Source organism: Convolutriloba macropyga, chromosome 8, assembly GCF_964194025.1.
Source record: "Convolutriloba macropyga chromosome 8, txConMacr16.3, whole genome shotgun sequence".
Lineage (NCBI taxonomy): Eukaryota > Metazoa > Xenacoelomorpha > Acoela > Convolutidae > Convolutriloba > Convolutriloba macropyga.
This window is the reverse complement of record NC_134475.1, coordinates 50,920,118-50,930,326: the sequence shown is the minus strand read 5'-3', so window position 1 is coordinate 50,930,326 and position 10,209 is coordinate 50,920,118.

Here is a 10,209-nt window from a genome sequence, read left to right as displayed (position 1 = left end):
CCCTAAACCAGAGAAAGTGGAATTGAACCTAGAGTCAATATGCAATGAAAGAATCATCGGTTCTTCAGCACAATCGAAACGAAAACGTAATGACCGAAACACCCAACAGAAGATGAATTGGCAAAATAATTGCCACAGACTTATTCAAGTAAGCATAATGTGTGGAGACAAACCGTGGCTGCCAGCAGATCTCAAACCCGTCTCATCGCTCTATCTTAGCATCGGTGTGGAGGGGCTTAGCAGCAAGAACTCACACATCATGGTAGATACTCTCAATACCTCAGAATTTTGGAAGACTGTGGAGGACGCATTCATTAGAACCCAAAAAATAACGTGTCTCTCTCATCACAAAACAATTTTGAATAAAAATAGTTGACCATTTCTACGGAAAGCTTAAAGAACTACCGAAAAAGTGTGACTTCAAAAACAAAGAAGGAACACTAGTCAGAGATGTTTTCATCACCAATTTAATCGATCCTGAAATTCAAAAAGATCTATTGAGAGAAACAGTGGAACTGAGGAAAACCCTTGAGCTGCTAATAAAATGGAACTAAGAGTGTGAAACTAGCAGCAAATCCAAGCTCAATTTAGGACGCTCATTCTGGCAAGGGTTAATGTAATACAATACAAAAAATTACTCGCTCCTCAAATTGGTCTCTCTGAAACTATTTCCACAGACAAGGCATTCGACCACCACCATTACACTGCTCCAATTTTGCGGCACCATAGCTTCCTGGACATCGAGCTAAGTGCATTGCCAAACTAAAACATGTTACAACAGTGGTTTATCTGATCATTTTGACAAAATTTGCGGAAAACAAAAAACACAAAAAGCCCCAAGTCCAAAGAAAGAACTAGTACACACAGTAGAAGAAGAACCTCATCACGAAGATTCAGTGAATCTCTTAGAATCATCGTCAGGATTGTATGATTCAAACTACAGTAGCGAACAAGAAAACATGGTTGTCAGAAAAAACGAAGATCTTGAGAAAATAGAACCTCTCTACATGACAATCAAAAATTAAAACGTCTCAGCTACTCTAACGGTTGGATCAGAAAGCACATGCAGCATTTTGAATAAGTCAATCGCGGCGCGAGTGATTAGTAGTAATCCATATGGAATGCGAGTGAGCGAAATAAACAAACCACAACTGGGGACATTTTCAATTGAACAATCCACATTGAGGGCAAAATCCGAACACCAGTAACAAGCTATGGCCGATATACATCAACTGACTTTCAGAGTCGTTGTTGGTGGCTTCAAACCGCCCATCGGCCGTGACTCTTTGAAAAACTGCGACTTGCGGTCAAACAATCCTCATCTCAAAAAGATAAGTAAGTAAATATTATTTCACCAAATTACGCGTTCAAAAAAAGTATCCCTACAATTTCCAATTCTGATATCTTGAAATGGAGGATCAAAAAAATATGTTGCAAATTCAAAATTTCACCAACAATTTCAACCACGACATCAAAAAAAGAGACGTACACCTACTGATAGACAAGATAAAGTAAACTGAGAAGTTAAAAAATTACCCGACAAAAAAATACAAACTACACATAACTAAACTTACAAATTGCTAAGACAAAAATTTAATTTCACCAATTGTATTCACCGTTAAATACGATCAATCTCTAAAATTTTAACTTGATACAAAAATTTCTAATAAAGCTGTTTATAAAAATAATTACCAAATGCCCATGATAGATACATTAATCGAGTCCTTACCTTAGCAAATTAGTAATATTTGGTCGCAAAGCACTACAAATTTTTCAACATTAGGTCTCAAGTATGCATATAGAGAACTAAACCTAGACACTGAAACAGCAAATCAATACAGTTTTAGCATAATAAATAGCAAAATGACGGGCACATACCGATTTCAATCTAGATTCAATGGTTTTTGACAGATATCCTTAAGGAACTTCGAAAAGCAAGGCATTACACATTAATGGGATTAAAAAACACCTATCGCTTTCCAGACAATATACTGATTGTTAGCAGAGGATCAGAAGAAAAACATAAAAATATGAGCTCCATCGTCTTTGCCAACTTGATTAGGAAAATCTTAGGATAAACGTTCCCAAATTATACAATGAAAAGCAAAAATCGAATGGCTTGGATTTCACATTTCGCAATCAAGAATTTTACCAATCAAAAATAAAATATCTGCAATCTTATCTCTAGAAGCACGCAATACATTTAAGAAACTTCGTTTTTTTGGTTTAGTATTTTATATAAGTAAATTCATCTCAAACTTTGCCCGAATTAGTCTTCCAATACGCTTTATTACAATAACCTGAAAATTTTGTTTAGACTGGCACCCATAAAATTTGTTCTTTGAAATAAAGAATCGCATCGCAAACGCAACTAAAAATTGACATTATAACCCGCAACTCGAAACACGAGGTAAATGTGACGCTTCAAGTTTCGTGCTTGGTGCCGCTTTAGAACAACTAACAGTAGAGACGTGGAAACCTAATGCATTTACATCTAGAATTCTAAATATTTGCAAAAAAAGATACAGAGTTAATGAATCAGATTTCTTAGATGTAATTTCGTCCAATGAAAATTTTGGAAGTTACTTGTATGGAAAACAGTTTAAAGAATTTTTTAGAAGATAGAGCTTTTCTATGAATAAAAAAGGAAAACTGTTCAAACAGATCTTACAACAACCCGTTGGGAAGATAGTTTATAACCATACCAATTTACAATTGAACACATGCCAGGCGCAAAATTGCCCTTGTTGATTATATTTCAAAAATATTTAATACTTTAAAAACTATTTGTATGGAAAACAAATTAAAGTTATTCCAGACAACAAAGCACTGCTATCAATATTAAAAGAAAACTGCTCAAACAAATCCCACAGTTGTCGTTTGAATCGTTGGGTAGATAAATTACTACTTCATCATTTAACAAATGAACACATGCCAGGAACAGAAATCGGTCTTGTTGGTCACATTTCTCGACACCAAAATCAAAAAAACTGAAAAAACCCTGTCTACGATAAAGAATCCATTGTTGCAAATTTAGAGCTAACTTCCATCTAGGCATTTTTTTCAAATTTAAACTAAATTTATTCCGCACCGCAATCATTCAGTTTGCTTAAAACAAATGATATTGCATCGCAGTTCACTTCACAAAGTGAACCTGACATAACTTTAGTTAAAACAATTGGCACAATTGCTAATCGCCTATTCGCTTACACACGCATGAATTTCACATGTCACCCGCTAAACAAAACTACATAGTAAATGCCAATGACAAAACAGATTGTTCCAAGTATGCACACCCCACGTCGCAAATAACAGTTCAAATTACACTCGCTGAGGTGTATTAACCTGATTTCATTCTTACTTTCCAAACTAAGAAGGCAAATAATCCCGCAATTTGAGAAACGCAATCAAATAGTAATAATTTACCGCTATCTAATATACATTCCTCTCATAGTCGCAAAATTCAACCAACAATCATAAAACCAGTGCTGTTGCCCAAATTTCTTCAAGAAACAAGTTGCATCATTTCAGATCAAAATCAAATTTGGTTTCTAATCAGAATTCCCCTTCAAATAAAACAATTTCAATAAAAAAATCACTAAGCTATCAAAGAAACGCATGATTAGAGTTACATGCGGTGATATATCCCGCACTGTGGATCCACCATCTACATCAACACATTTCGCCGGCCGCGTCGTCCAATATTAGCACACCCCTCAGAACTTGCACCCAAACACCCAAATTTGACAACATCATAGTTAAAGGTTTCAGTAAATCCCTGATAGATTCCTCACAAATAAAGACGCGGTGCTCAAAGAGGTGCGCGATTGTATCCTCAATAGAAACGAGAAAAGATTTCAGAACATACATCAATCAGTACATACATTCAAACAGGCGAGATCTCCATATATGATCTAGATGTGTGTGCATATATGAAAAATTAGCCATACCAAACGTACTGCGAGAAGCCGTAATAGATGATCTACATGCTAGTCACCCGCATACTTGGGGAACGATATGTTTGGGAATTGATCGGTAAATCAACAGAGTGTAAACCATTCACTGCCATTGGTAAGAATCTTAAACCAGTATTCCCGCCAAGCAATTCCACCCCCTAAACTTTTTCGCTCCAATCGATTGTTTTCTAAATACCCCACTGCATGTAATTTCGACGGAGTGAATGGCCCAAATGTAACAACAGTTTTGGTCATGTATATAGAAAATCACGGAACTCCTCTTTCATTTGGATTGGATCAAGCAAAATGTCTTGTGGGATATCAATTAAAGAATTTCTGTAATAAGAAAAACATAGATTTTATTGAAGCTCACCTTAGTGATCATCGGGCAATTGGACTGTTAGAAAGACTAATACAGACAAATAAAAATGGATTTGCATTTAATAAAGAAGAAAACTCAGCTAGTTTTTGGTCCACATAAAGCATGCGTTGATTACTTTTGTCCATCAACTGCAAATATAAAAACAAAAAAACAACAAAGATCTCGCCTTTTGTAGCGCACATTGATAGAAAATTTAATACCTCGCAGAGCGTAATCTGTGCTACTCCAAGGCTGTCTAATCTCTCATACGTTCAGACACAGTTCCTATTCAGGCCATCCTTCCTGACGACAAAAGGGAAACCGGCCATCGAAGCGACATTGAGTTCAAAAAAGGCTATGAAGAAGGCTACAAAAGAGACAAGCGGAAGAGAGCCAAAGAATACAGATGGCCAATCCATATTCTTGCGCTCAACCGTCTATCGCCCAATCCTTCTCTCAGAACGCGCGGTGCAGCTTAAGTTGGCCCCAAAAAAATTGGAAAGCGGAGGTTAAACGAGAAACTCGAGGACTTATACGAAGTGCTTGTCCCGGGATCGAATATTGTCAAAGTGGGCCCAACAAATATCAAAAATATCAAAAATATAATAAAGCTGTTTATAAAAATAATTACCAAATGCCCATGATAGATACATTAATCGAGTCCTTACCTTAGCAAATTAGTAATATTTGGTCGCAAAGCACTACAAATTTTTCAACATTAGGTCTCAAGTATGCATATAGAGAACTAAACCTAGACACTGAAACAGCAAATCAATACAGTTTTAGCATAATAAATAGCAAAATGACGGGCACATACCGATTTCAATCTAGATTCAATGGTTTTTGACAGATATCCTTAAGGAACTTCGAAAAGCAAGGCATTACACATTAATGGGATTAAAAAACACCTATCGCTTTCCAGACAATATACTGATTGTTAGCAGAGGATCAGAAGAAAAACATAAAAATATGAGCTCCATCGTCTTTGCCAACTTGATTAGGAAAATCTTAGGATAAACGTTCCCAAATTATACAATGAAAAGCAAAAATCGAATGGCTTGGATTTCACATTTCGCAATCAAGAATTTTACCAATCAAAAATAAAATATCTGCAATCTTATCTCTAGAAGCACGCAATACATTTAAGAAACTTCGTTTTTTTGGTTTAGTATTTTATATAAGTAAATTCATCTCAAACTTTGCCCGAATTAGTCTTCCAATACGCTTTATTACAATAACCTGAAAATTTTGTTTAGACTGGCACCCATAAAATTTGTTCTTTGAAATAAAGAATCGCATCGCAAACGCAACTAAAAATTGACATTATAACCCGCAACTCGAAACACGAGGTAAATGTGACGCTTCAAGTTTCGTGCTTGGTGCCGCTTTAGAACAACTAACAGTAGAGACGTGGAAACCTAATGCATTTACATCTAGAATTCTAAATATTTGCAAAAAAAGATACAGAGTTAATGAATCAGATTTCTTAGATGTAATTTCGTCCAATGAAAATTTTGGAAGTTACTTGTATGGAAAACAGTTTAAAGAATTTTTTAGAAGATAGAGCTTTTCTATGAATAAAAAAGGAAAACTGTTCAAACAGATCTTACAACAACCCGTTGGGAAGATAGTTTATAACCATACCAATTTACAATTGAACACATGCCAGGCGCAAAATTGCCCTTGTTGATTATATTTCAAAAATATTTAATACTTTAAAAACTATTTGTATGGAAAACAAATTAAAGTTATTCCAGACAACAAAGCACTGCTATCAATATTAAAAGAAAACTGCTCAAACAAATCCCACAGTTGTCGTTTGAATCGTTGGGTAGATAAATTACTACTTCATCATTTAACAAATGAACACATGCCAGGAACAGAAATCGGTCTTGTTGGTCACATTTCTCGACACCAAAATCAAAAAAACTGAAAAAACCCTGTCTACGATAAAGAATCCATTGTTGCAAATTTAGAGCTAACTTCCATCTAGGCATTTTTTTCAAATTTAAACTAAATTTATTCCGCACCGCAATCATTCAGTTTGCTTAAAACAAATGATATTGCATCGCAGTTCACTTCACAAAGTGAACCTGACATAACTTTAGTTAAAACAATTGGCACAATTGCTAATCGCCTATTCGCTTACACACGCATGAATTTCACATGTCACCCGCTAAACAAAACTACATAGTAAATGCCAATGACAAAACAGATTGTTCCAAGTATGCACACCCCACGTCGCAAATAACAGTTCAAATTACACTCGCTGAGGTGTATTAACCTGATTTCATTCTTACTTTCCAAACTAAGAAGGCAAATAATCCCGCAATTTGAGAAACGCAATCAAATAGTAATAATTTACCGCTATCTAATATACATTCCTCTCATAGTCGCAAAATTCAACCAACAATCATAAAACCAGTGCTGTTGCCCAAATTTCTTCAAGAAACAAGTTGCATCATTTCAGATCAAAATCAAATTTGGTTTCTAATCAGAATTCCCCTTCAAATAAAACAATTTCAATAAAAAAATCACTAAGCTATCAAAGAAACGCATGATTAGAGTTACATGCGGTGATATATCCCGCACTGTGGATCCACCATCTACATCAACACATTTCGCCGGCCGCGTCGTCCAATATTAGCACACCCCTCAGAACTTGCACCCAAACACCCAAATTTGACAACATCATAGTTAAAGGTTTCAGTAAATCCCTGATAGATTCCTCACAAATAAAGACGCGGTGCTCAAAGAGGTGCGCGATTGTATCCTCAATAGAAACGAGAAAAGATTTCAGAACATACATCAATCAGTACATACATTCAAACAGGCGAGATCTCCATATATGATCTAGATGTGTGTGCATATATGAAAAATTAGCCATACCAAACGTACTGCGAGAAGCCGTAATAGATGATCTACATGCTAGTCACCCGCATACTTGGGGAACGATATGTTTGGGAATTGATCGGTAAATCAACAGAGTGTAAACCATTCACTGCCATTGGTAAGAATCTTAAACCAGTATTCCCGCCAAGCAATTCCACCCCCTAAACTTTTTCGCTCCAATCGATTGTTTTCTAAATACCCCACTGCATGTAATTTCGACGGAGTGAATGGCCCAAATGTAACAACAGTTTTGGTCATGTATATAGAAAATCACGGAACTCCTCTTTCATTTGGATTGGATCAAGCAAAATGTCTTGTGGGATATCAATTAAAGAATTTCTGTAATAAGAAAAACATAGATTTTATTGAAGCTCACCTTAGTGATCATCGGGCAATTGGACTGTTAGAAAGACTAATACAGACAAATAAAAATGGATTTGCATTTAATAAAGAAGAAAACTCAGCTAGTTTTTGGTCCACATAAAGCATGCGTTGATTACTTTTGTCCATCAACTGCAAATATAAAAACAAAAAAACAACAAAGATCTCGCCTTTTGTAGCGCACATTGATAGAAAATTTAATACCTCGCAGAGCGTAATCTGTGCTACTCCAAGGCTGTCTAATCTCTCATACGTTCAGACACAGTTCCTATTCAGGCCATCCTTCCTGACGACAAAAGGGAAACCGGCCATCGAAGCGACATTGAGTTCAAAAAAGGCTATGAAGAAGGCTACAAAAGAGACAAGCGGAAGAGAGCCAAAGAATACAGATGGCCAATCCATATTCTTGCGCTCAACCGTCTATCGCCCAATCCTTCTCTCAGAACGCGCGGTGCAGCTTAAGTTGGCCCCAAAAAAATTGGAAAGCGGAGGTTAAACGAGAAACTCGAGGACTTATACGAAGTGCTTGTCCCGGGATCGAATATTGTCAAAGTGGGCCCAACAAATTCTACAATAAAAGAACCGCTAAAAGCAGTGGTCACGGTTTGCCATATCGACATTGCAAAAGATGGAACACAACTTGAACTGCAAACGTCACTCAAGGTGTGTGCCAATTGCCGCGGGTCTATAACCGGCAAACAATTGTTTGAGGACAAAATCATAATCCACTTTATAGAGTTGACCCGCAAGAAGGTGACCAGAAGGTGGAACATATAAGTGGAGATCCGGCCTGTGGCGTTTCATCTTCAAAGTCAAACATTGAACCCGCGATGCGAGGTCCGCATCCCCGAAGTACCCATTTTCTCATCACCAGGAGCCAACATGTAGAAACGAATGTCGCTTCGCCGAGCGAAATGATCATCCCCGCAACCAATGCATCGTCCACAGCGTTACAACAAGTTGCTGCCACTACATCTAACACCACTGCAGATAAGAGATTCAGCGGCAAAACTAAACGAAGCTCATCTTATTCCTGCATCAAAGACACATCTTCTGACTCATTTATCACAGCCCCAAAACTGATGACGTCGAGGTTTGCAACCTCCCAATATCTCTGTTGTTGAAACCGTTCGATCGGCAGCAGAACGAGACCCAGAAGAGACGAATATTTCTCCTGTAATTGAAATTAATTCTCCTCCAGACACGCGTGTACAATACCTGGCTGACTACAGAAGCCCGACCACCGAAGACAACACAATCCCTAGGACCGTCTATGAGGTGGACAGGAGTGCGAACTCTGATTTTGAGATCTTTCAAAACTCAAAAATTCATCAATTTACTTTATTACAAATCACTAGGTATGATAACCAGTGCATGTATTGTTTTTACAATTTCAACTGTGGACCTAGTATTAATATTTAAATCTGTTACTATCATTTAAAAATTGTCGTTTTTTTACGAGTTATATCAACGTTCAAGGGGGCATGTGATACCTGTTGATTTTTATCTTAATTTAGTGCAGCAAATCTTAAACGATGCAAATATTTATTTCTTAGTTATTTGCTCTTCATTTTTTATTTCACTTCGGGCCATATTTAATGTTTCCCGCATTCAACTCATTGCTTGTTCATATTTATTTCATTTCCCTCTGCGTGATCGGATATTTCTGTTCATTCCATTCTAATTTGTTGATAACCACTTCAGTTCATTATCTTGTCGTGTTGTGTGTTAGTTCAAATTCAGTTGTCGGAATCTTTTGTGATTTTGCTCCACAAATTCAAGCTCAAAAACAAGTAAACATTTTGCATGGCGAGTTGCAACCATAATTTCAAAAGTGCGTCTTCGCGCAGCGAAGCTTACAGCAAAATAGTAAAATACAACATTGCGCAACCAGCAAACACACGAACTCCCCTGGGAATTGATGTCTTTTGAGCGTGTTCTATTAGTATACAATAATACAAATTTTGATTGTACAATGATCAAATTTTGCAAAACAAAAAAAATGAGCAGGGACAGTTTCTTGAAAATTTTTTATGTCAATTTCTTTGTAAATCTTCTCGCAGATAAAAATGCATATTTCTACAGAAAAAATAAAAATTTTCGACGATTTTTTTTAAAATTTCCAATGTGCGATTCTGCAAGGCGTATGGGAATTTAAAGAGGAGCAAGTTTATTTTCATTGTCTTTTTGATAAACTGTTGATAATTGATCAAGTGTTTTTGCATATTTTTGTGTTTTTTTTTTTTGGTTTTGCCTGTTTATGTTGTTATTTTGTTGTCTTTCCACTTGGTGGCTCTGAAGGCAGACGATGTTTGCTTCTGAAGCAATTACATTTGAATCCGTCCAGTTTTTTTGTAGAAAGTTAATGGTTGTTGTTACTTCGGAAATTATTTGGTTGAAAGCTCAATGGATTTTTGAGCTTTATTCTTTTTTGTATTTCTTTTTGTCGACTTGTTACCTATCCTCAATAAAGGCATGTCACATCGGATTTTCAGTATAGTTGATTTGTTGGGGGGGGGAGTCAAATTGATGGGAGGCGGGTTAAAATATCATGATTTGCTAACGAGAATTTTTGGTAATGGAGTGAAACTGTTGTTTGAGCTCCGGGTTGTTCCGTCC